Source organism: Mustela lutreola, chromosome 1 (genome assembly GCF_030435805.1).
Source record: "Mustela lutreola isolate mMusLut2 chromosome 1, mMusLut2.pri, whole genome shotgun sequence".
Classification (NCBI taxonomy): domain Eukaryota; kingdom Metazoa; phylum Chordata; class Mammalia; order Carnivora; family Mustelidae; genus Mustela; species Mustela lutreola.
The window spans coordinates 81,958,712-81,969,199 of record NC_081290.1 but is presented as its reverse complement, the minus strand read 5'-3'; the positions used below and the strand labels follow the sequence as shown (position 1 = coordinate 81,969,199).

The 10,488-nt window shown below is 38.5% G+C and overlaps 1 pseudogene; it reads left to right on the top strand.

Annotated features, from left to right (window-relative positions):
• Window positions 1-9,710: 9,710 nt before the first annotated feature.
• On the top strand, window positions 9,711-10,211 carry LOC131819469 (ATP synthase subunit d, mitochondrial-like; annotated as a pseudogene).
• The last annotated feature ends 277 nt before the right edge of the window (window positions 10,212-10,488 follow it).

Here is a 10,488-nt window from a genome sequence, read left to right as displayed (position 1 = left end):
AAAATACCTGAAGATATTTTATAAACATATATAAAACTATCCACAAAAAGAGATATTTAGTGTGTCCTAAGTTGAGAAGTGAATCAATCTTTCTGAATCACAGGTTCAGATATAAAGCAAATTGTTTATAATATGGGGAAAAATAAAGCACAAATATTTTAGATATAACCATAAAAATACTGAATTTGAATGTTGTGGTTTGTAAACTTTCTAAAACCCAGTAGAGATCCTCTTCTTATCTGTTTTGGTGTCTTTAGAACCTCTCAAGTTTTCCTCATCTAGATAAGAAATATTTTCCTTCTTCCAATACCAAGGAAGCAAAAGCACCTTATATAACATTTTCTTCTGAAAGGAGCATGCAGTTCAACCACAGAGTTTTAGAAAATTTGTCCATTATTACCATATAAACAGTGCACCCGATAGAAAATTAATATTTGGGAGTGGTGTTTGTAATCACTATTTCAAATTTGCTTTTCAGCTTCAGGACCACAAAAGAAAAATCATTTCTTTGTTCAATATATGTATAAATGCATTTCCTTGCTGTGTTCTGAATTGTTCACTACAGTATCGTGCAGATCCTCTCTTCGCACCACCTAAACAGTGCATGCATTTATTTAGGTGTTTTCTCATGCCCTTCAGAGCTCCAGTAGAGTGTAAGTCACAGTCCATGGGGAAATCCAGCGGTCCCCCCACCCCTTATCTGCAGTTTTGCTTTCAGAGGTTTCAGTTATCTGTTGTCAACTGTGGTCCAGAAATATTAAATGGAAAATTCCAGGAAGAAACAATTCATTAGTTTAAAATTACACACCATTTTGAGTATCCTGATAAAATCTTGCACTGTCCTGCCTGGGAAGTTCACATCTCAGCATTTCCCAAAAGGTGGTGGAAATAATCAGTACATGTGGTGAGCAGTATTGTGCACACTGAAAGGATATAGGACCTGGAATAAGGGGAGCACATGTGTTTCTAGGAAAGTCCGTATCTGTGGCTAGAAAGGGAAAAAGTTTATTGACATGGGATGTTAAACTTGGTGCTTGACATCTTGACAAGGACACCTGAAACTTGCCTTAATATGCTGCCAAGGTAATTCTTGAAATTGGATAAAATGGTGGCTTATATACGTACATGAAGCAGAAATGCTAAAATTGCTTTGGTGGAGTATTGAGGAAAGGTCAAAGGCTTGGAGAGCTGATAATGTTATGCCGTTAGGCTATAAATGTATAATGTTATATGAGACAAGAGAACCCACCATCTGACTGTGTTTACCTCAAGGAGAATAGAAATAAGGGAGACCATAGAGGAGAACACCATCATTCTTCAGAAACTCAGTTGTGACCTGGGTAACTATAGGTAGTCTCTATAGCCCAGGACTGAGTAGTCAGTGTTGCCATAGAACTGGGAAGTCTAGTGTTGATGGATATGATAAATTTCCAGAATATCAGATTCCTAGAGAGATACTAATTAACAGAAGCCATTTGAATGTAATTACTATAATGAGCAGCAAGGCTGGAGTGGCCGTCAGAGTGCATTAACATCAGATATCCATGACTTTACCTAATAGTCCAGGGTGTACCTAAGAATGATATGGGTAGCTAGCCGCCTTGACTTATTAACCAGAAAAAAAAAAAAAAATTGAGAGCTGGTGAGCAGTAGGCTATTTTCAGCTCTGAGACCATTTTGGTTTGTCACCCTTTTCATAGATCTAATCGAGTTTTCAAACACAGAGCCTGTTGACTTAAAGAGAAGCTGGGTCCCTTAATAACTAGAAATGTTACCCTAAGAATAAGTGATAAATACTCCCCTAACTCACACCCAAAACAACTCAAGCCTTAAGAAAGGTAACTACTAAGATGTTTGGGAATGCTGAATACAGTAAATTTAGTGACTGAGTTGATGCTGTTGATAAGGGACCTGAATTGCTTTATGGCCTTCTGTTTGAATGGGACACATGGAAACCAAGTGATCAAAGGAATCTTGGCTACAGACATCTCGTAATAAGTCTAATAGGTCCACTCCCCTCCCCGAGATTATTCCCAGGAGCAAGAGAGGATATTGCAGTAGTTTTGGCCATGGTGCAATTGACAGTGTCACCCAGTAGATCTGATCATGCTAGTTTCTGTGGTGAGTAAGGATATGGGATAGAGTCTCTGGAAAGTCCCAGTAGGAGAAAGATAGTACAGACTCTTTAGGTTTCTGAAGCAAGGCCATGCCTTCTTAGCTAAGAATAATTTCAAATATTTGAATATTTGAAAAGAAGTTTCTGCCGTGTCCCTGGCTTCTAGTAAAGGATGAATACCTGACCATGAAACATACAAGTGACTATGACCAGTGCTATCTATTATGAGGTAGGTATTATCAAATCTACCAAGTGATAAGGTCAAGAGGGCACAACAACAGTCCATCATATGATGGAGGTACTACTTTCAAGATCCAGTCTGACAAGGTCCAGAAGGCACAAAATAAATTGCATGAATAGATGTCCCAGAACCCTGTTACCTACTTCTATTGCATGGATGTCTTCCTGTCAACTTACATTCATGGCTTCATGGGAAGAGTTCCACAACTAAATAACAGAAGAGGGAAAAAGACAAACCTAATGTGTTATTTTGATATGTTGGTACTAGCTGAAAGTGAAGTGTTCCCATACTACAGATCCATTCAGGGAAGGCCCCAGATGACAGTGATGAAGGGAGAGCCATCTAGTGAGCAGTCTACTTTGTCATTTACTTGTGGAGAAATGTCCTTAAGTACATATATTTAAGGACCCCTGCAAATGGTTTGGCTAGTTGGTGAGGATAAGATTTTAAGTTGGGAAGCAAGGAAGTTTGGGAAAGAGGTATGTGGATGGGTTTATGGTAATGGGCACAAGGCATGAAGATCTTTATGTTTCACATTAATTCCTGCCAGAGCAGAGACACTATGGAAAAAGCCCTGAACAACCAGGTAGACAGAGTGATTTATCCAGTGGATATCAGCTAGCCTCTGTCCTCAGCTACTCTAGAGTTTACATAATGCCTTCATGAGTAGAAGGACCACATTGATAGGGATGGGCGCTATGTATGGGTGCAATAGCATGTATTCCTTATCACCATATTGAACTAGTGACTTATTCTTTAATTCCCCAAATATCAGCAGCCCAGACTAATCCCAAGACCTTAACACAGTACCATTTCTTGAGGAGATATGCCAGCCACTTGATAGTAAGTTGAGTATATGGGACTTCCATTTGAGAAAATATAAATCATTTATTCTGTGATCAGCATCTATTGTAAACTTGGATTTGTTTTCTATGCCTACCACATCTACCACAGCTTCCAGACCACCATTCAGAAAGTTTACAGGATGCCTGATTTCCTGACATGGGATCCTGTATCATATCATCGAGACCAGGGAATCAATTTTATGATAGAGGAGATATGAAAATAGGAATGTTCCTATAGTAGCTATGGGTCTTATCATATACTGTATTACCTGGAAGCAGCCAAACTAATAGAAAGATGAAATGAAATGTCTTATAACATGTTAACTAAGTATAAGGTTCCTCTAAGGTTGGACTGATTTTCCCTAGGATATAGTATTTACCCTGAACCAATGATCCAAAAAAACTGAAGTTGGACATTGGCAACTACTATCACCATGATGCAACTATGGGCTCTTCTGGTTTGAAGTAAAGTAGGAAGGCTTCCACAGTAGGACCCAGTAAGTGTTCCAGTGAACCTGAACCTATGAAAACTATCTAGTCATGCTTCCTTGTGGCAGGAGTTCATCAGGCAAATAAATGCATAATATTGTAAGGGACTATGACCCTGGCTATCATGAAGAGCTGGAATTACAGCTTTAATGGAGACAGGATGAAGTACATCTTTCTTAGGCAATCCACTGGAGCATTTCTTGCTTCAATGTCAAATAATAACCTGAAATGGGCAACTGTAGCAGCAGCGGCAGCCTGACAGGGTAAAGCAACTAAGGACACTGATCTTTGAGGATGAAAGTCTAGATTATTTATTATTCAAACAGGCTGGACTTGCTGAGGAATCTGGCCTAGTATGAGGGAAACGTAGAATTTGTGGTAGAGGAGCGAGATGATATCAATTATAGATGTGAAATCAGTTGAAGCAGTGGATACTGTAGCTTGTTCCACTAAATAATTTGCACTGTGTCTTAATCGTGGCTGCCTTGAAGACTATGTGGTAGATTGGTCTCGATATGGAACATGTGTGTCTCCGAAAGCTGCAAGGAGTGGACTGTGTTGGGTAGTTTTTGTGTTTCAACTCCCATCTTTTCAGGCCATCTTTTTAAAGTTCCCACCCATTGCACTCTTTCATAGAACCTTACCTCTGTTATACTCATATCTCTTGTTTTCTGCTTTTGTTCTTTTCTGACACTTCAGTTACATGTGGCACCTGTGGAAATCTGCTCAGCTATTCTGATATATGTGCAGATACGCAAGTTCAGGGAGTTAGCGTTCTTGTGAAATGGGGGATAGGAGTTGGTGGATAAATACTCCTGTCTTCTATCTTCTGGGTAGACGATTCTGAGATGCATTCCGTGCAGTTTCTCAAGGGTCTTCAGTGCCTAAGCTTCAGTTGCCTACAGTATTGATCACCTCAAAACCTGTACCCCTGGGGATAAAAATATATGTTTATAAAAAATTAAAAAAAAAATAAAAAAAATTAAAAAAAAATTAAAAACATAACCTTATATTTGCTTATCCAATTTAATTTTTCCAAGATCCCTCTTCTGATTCTTTAGCATTGCATTCCAAATTTAATGACTGGCACATAGCTCTTTTTTCAGTCTGCTTTTTAGGGGAATCCAGGCTAAAGTACATTGCTTTGTAATTATTTATCCATATGTCTCTGTAAATTCTGAAGGGCCTATGTCTATGCACACAGAGCCCAGTGTGCAGTGGGCATTCAGTGAGAGTTTATTGAATTTAATAATTTTAAAAGACATTTCAAAATTTCATGTGTAGGGAAAATCTTGGAGTATTTTCTTTTTTGATATTGGTTTTAATGAAGGAAGGAAAGGAGATGGAAACACATTCATACATTAACCTTTTTTCCCTCCTAGCTCTTCATCTTTGTCTTACCTTCTTATTCTTGTTGAAACATAGACTGGAGATGCAGGGATGGTTAGTTTTGACTGGGAAAATGAGCCCATTTTTAGGAAATTGAAGAGTTCCTTTTTTTCCCTAGATCACAACTCAGACTGACTTGCAACAAAGATTTTTTTCCTGTTACACAGGCCACCTTTGTGTCCTACATATAATAGACAGTAGACAAAAAAAAGAAAGGAACCATGTCTTACTAATTTATTCTAGTTCCAGCTATGCTTACACTAAAATATTATTTGTATAGTACATAGCCTATAAGCATTGATTTCTAAGTAGAATTTCTTTCAGAATTTCTGTAGCCACTTCTGCTGCTTCTTCTGGTCTCGATGAGGAGCCTCCCACTTCCTTCTGTCTGTCCCAAGTTTCTGTCCCTCCCAGTCCTCTTTACCCACCTCCACTTGTCCTTTAGTCGTCATCACAATCAATGGTTTTACTCTGTAAGTACTATTTTACTAGGTATTGATTCAGTGACTTAATTAGGTTAGGTTATACTTAATGTTAGTTTATACTTTATACTTAGTTTATACTTTATACTTAAAGTTAGTTTATACTTAATTAGGTTAATTTATACTTAATGGATTTTTGGACTTAAGTCCAAATTTACATTTTAAGATGAGCATATCTACATAATGAATCTTCTTTTTTTTAAATTTTTATTTATTTATTAAAATTTTTTATTTTTTATAAACATATATTTTTATCCCCAGGGGTACAGGTCTGTGAATCACCAGGTTTACACACTTCACAGCACTCACCGAAGCACATACCCTCCCCAATGTCCATAACCCCACCCCCCTTCTCCCAACCCCCCTTCCCCAGCAACCCTCAGTTTGTTTTGTGAGATTAAGAGTCACTTATGGTATGTCTCCCTCCCAATCCCATCTCGTTATATTGATTCTTCTCCTACCCACTTAAGCCCCCATATTGCATCACCACTTCCTCATATCAGGGAGATCATATGATAGTTGTCTTTCTCTGCTTGACTTATTTCGCTAAGCATGATATGCTCTAGTTCCATCCATGTTGTCACAAATGGCAAGATTTCATTTCTTTTGATGGCTGCATAGTATTCCATTGTGTATATATACCACTTCTTCTTGATCCATTCTAGTTTCTTTCCATAGTTTGGCTATTGTGGACATTGCTGCTATAAACCTTCGGGTACACGTGCCCCTTTGGATCACTACGTTTGTATCTTTAGGGTAAATACCCAGTAGTGCAATTGCTGGGTCATAGGGCAGTTCTATTTTCAACATTTTGAGGAACCTCCATGCTGTTTTCCAGAGTGGTTGCACCAGCTTGCATTCCCACCAACAGTGTAGGAGGGTTCCCCTTTCTCCACATCCTCGCCAGCATCTGTCATTTCCTGACTTGTTGATTTTAGCCATTCTGACTGGTGTGAGGTGATATCTCATTGTGGTTTTGATTTGTATTTCCCTGATGCCGAGTGATATGGAGCACTTTTTCATGTGTCTGTTGGCCATCTGGATGTCTTCTTTGCAGAAATGTCTGTTCATGTCCTCTGCCCATTTCTTGATTGGATTATTTGTTCTTTGGGTGTTGAGTTTGCTAAGTTCTTTATAGATTTTGGACACTAGTCCTTTATCTGATATGTCGTTTGCAAATATCTTCTTCCATTCTGTCAGTTGTCTTTTAATTTTGTTAACTGTTTCCTTTGCTGTGCAAAAGCTTTTGATCTTGATGAAATCCCAATAGTTCATTTTTGCCCTTGCTTCCCTTGCCTTTTGCGTTGTTCCTAGGAAGATGTTGCTGCGGCTGAGGTCGAAGAGGTTGCTGCCTGTGTTCTCCTCAAGGATTTTGATGGATTCCTTTCTCACATTGAGGTCCTTCATCCATTTTGAGTCTATTTTCATGTGTGGTGTAAGGAAATGGTCCAATTTCATTTTTCTGCATGTGGCTGTCCAATTTTCCCAGCACCATTTATTGAAGAGGCTGTCTTTTTTCCATTGGACATTCTTTCCTGCTTTGTCGAAGATTAGTTGACCATAGAGTTGAGGGTCTATTTCTGGGCTCTCTATTCTGTTCCATTGATCTCTTTGTCTGTTTTTGTGCCCGTACCATGCTGTCTTGATGATGACAGCTTTGTAATAGAGCTTGAAGTCTGGAATTGTGATGCTACCAACTTTGGCTTTCTTTTTCAATATCCCTTTGGCTATTCGAGGTCTTTTCTGGTTCCATATAAATTTTAGAATTATTTGTTCCATTTCTTTGAAAAAGATGGATGGTACTTTGATAGGAATTGCATTAAATGTGTAGATTGCTTTAGGTAGCATAGACATTTTCACAATATTTATTCTTCCAATCCAGGAACATGGAACATTTTTCCATTTCTTTGTGTCTTCCTCAATTTCTTTCATGAGTACTTTATAGTTTTCTGAGTATAGATTCTGTGCCTCTTTGGTTAGGTTTATTCCTCGGTATCTTATGGTTTGGGGTGCAATTGTAAATGGGATTGATTCCTTAATTTCTCTTTCTTCTGTCTTGTTGTTGGTGTAGAGAAATGCAACTGATTTCTGTGCATTGATTTTATATCCTGACACTTTACTGAATTCCTGTATAAGTTCTAGCAGTTTTGGAGTGGAGTCTTTTGGGTTTTCCACATATAGTATCATATCATCTGCAAAGAGTGCTAATTTGACTTCTTCTTTGCCGATTTGGATGCCTTTAATTTCCTTTTGTTGTCTGATTGCTGAGGCTAGGACTTCTAGTACAATGTTGAAGAGCAGTGGTGATAATGGACATCCCTGCCATGTTCCTGGCCTTAGCGGAAAAGCTTTCAGTTTTTCTCCATTGAGAATGATATTTGCGGTGGGTTTTTCATAGATGGCTTTGATGATATTGAGGTATGTGCCCTCTATCCCTACACTTTGAAGAGTTTTGATCAGGAAGGGACGCTGTACTTTGTCAAATGCTTTTTCAGCATCTATTGAGAGTATCATATGGTTCTTGTTCTTTCTTTTATTGATGTGTTGTATCACATTGACTGATTTGCGGATGTTGAACCAACCTTGCAGCCCTGGAATAAATCCCACTTGGTCGTGGTGAATAATCCTTTTAATGTACTGTTGAATCCTATTGGCTAGTATTTTGGTGAGAGTTTTTGTATCTGTGTTCATCAAGGATATTGGTCTATAGCTCTCTTTTTTGATGGGATCCTTGTCTGGTTTTGGGATCAAGGTGATGCTGGCCTCATAAAATGAGTTTGGAAGTTTTCCTTCCATTTCTATTTTTTGGAACAGTTTCAGGAGAATAGGAATTAGTTCTTCTTTAAATGTTTGGTAGAATTCCCCCGGGAAGCCGTCTGGCTCTTCCTACTGATCTACCACTTGTAGGCTCTCTCTTTGCTTAGAGGACCCCTTTCAATATTTCCTGTAGAGCTGGTTTGGTGTTTGCAAATTCTTTCAGTTTTTGTTTGTCCTGGAAGCTTTTAATCTCTCCTTCTATTTTCAATGATAGCCTAGCTGGATATAGTATTCTTGGCTGCATGTTTTTCTCGTTTAGTGCTCTGAAAATATCATGCCAGCTCTTTCTGGCCTGCCAGGTCTCTGTGGATAAGTCAGCTGCCAATCTAATATTTTTACTATTGTATCTTACAGACTTCTTTTCCCGGGCTGCTTTCAGGATTTTCTCTTTGTCACTGAGACTTGTAAATTTTACTATTAGGTGATGGGGTGTGGGCCTATTCTTATTGATTTTGAGGGGTGTTCTCTGAACCTTCTGAATTTTGATGCTCGTTCCCTTTGCCATATTGGGGAAATTCTCCCTAATAATTCTCTCCCGTATACTTTCTGCTCCCCTTCTCTCTTTTTTCTTCTTCTGGAATCCCAATTATTCTAATGTTGTTTCGTCCTATGGTGTCACTCTTCTCTCGAATTCTCCCCTCTTGGTCCAGTAGTTGTTTGTCCCTCTTTTGCTCAGCTTCTTATTCTCTGTCATTTGGTCTTCTATATCACTAATTCTTTCTTCTGCCTCATTTATCCTAGCAGTGAGAACCTCCATTTTTTATTGCACCTCATTAATAGCTTTTTTGATTTCAACTTGGTTAGATTTTAGTTTTTTATTTCTCCAGAAAGGGCTTTTATATCTCCTGTGAGGGTTTCTCTAATATCTTCCATGCCTTTTTCGAGCCCGGCTAGAACCTTGAGAATTGTCATTCTGAACTCTAGATCTGACATATTACCAATGTCTGTATTGATTAGGTCCCTAGCCTTCGGTACTGCCTCTTGTTCTTTTTTTTGTGGTGAATTTTTCCACCTTGTCATTTTGTCCAGATAAGAGTATATGAAGGAGCAAGTAAAATACTAAAAGGGTGGCAACAACCCCAGGAAAATATGCTTTAACCAAATCAGAAGAGATCCCAAATCGTGAGGGGGAAGAAAGGGGATTAAAAAGAGGTTCAAAAAGAAAGAAAAGAAAGGAAAAAAAAATAAAAGAATTTTAAAAAAATGAATAAAGAAAAATATAAAAAAGAAAAAAATATATATTAGATAAACTAGTTAAAAAACGTTAAAAAAGAAAAGGGTAAAAGTTTAAAAAAATTTTGGGGCAGCCGGGGTCGGTGAAGGATCTCAAGATGGCTGGGTGAAAACTTGCTCTAAAAACCATTGACTGGGTAGCTTTTGGGGAGATCATACCCCGAAACCAGAAGGCCATTGCTAACTCCCTGAAATCTTGGAATGAGACACTTACCTCCAAGTTGGCTACTCTCCCTGAGAAACCCCCTGCTATCGACTGGGCTTACTACAAGGCCAATGTGGCGAAAGCTGGCTTGGTAGATGACTTTGAGAAGAAGTTCAATGCCCTGAAGATTCCTGTGCCAGAGGATAAATACACTGTTCAGGTGGACGCTGAAGAAAAAGAAGATGTGAAAAGTTGTGCTGAGTTTTTGTCTCTCTCAAAGGCCAGGATTGTGGAATACGAAAAACAGCTGGAGAAGCTAAGGAACATAATTCCGTTCGATCAGATGACCATTGAGGACCTGAATGAAGCCTTCCCAGAAACCAAATTAGACAAGAAGAAGTATCCCTATTGGCCTCACAAGCCAATCGAAAACTTATAAACTTAAGCTGGGGAAAGAGCTCTGGCCCTCGTATTATAAACGCTGGACATTAAAAATAATGAATATGGTAAAAAAAAAATAAAGTTTAAAAAAATTTTTAGCAGAAGAAGAGAAAAAAAAATGAAAAAGAAAAAATTTAAATTAACTGCAAGACTAAAAAAATCACAGGGAGAAAGCCATGAGTTCCGTGCTTTGCTTTCACCTCCTCTGGAATTCTGTTGCTCTCCTTGGTATTGAAACCGCTCTCCTTGGTAGGTGAACTTGGTCTTGGCTGGATTTCTTGTTGATCTTC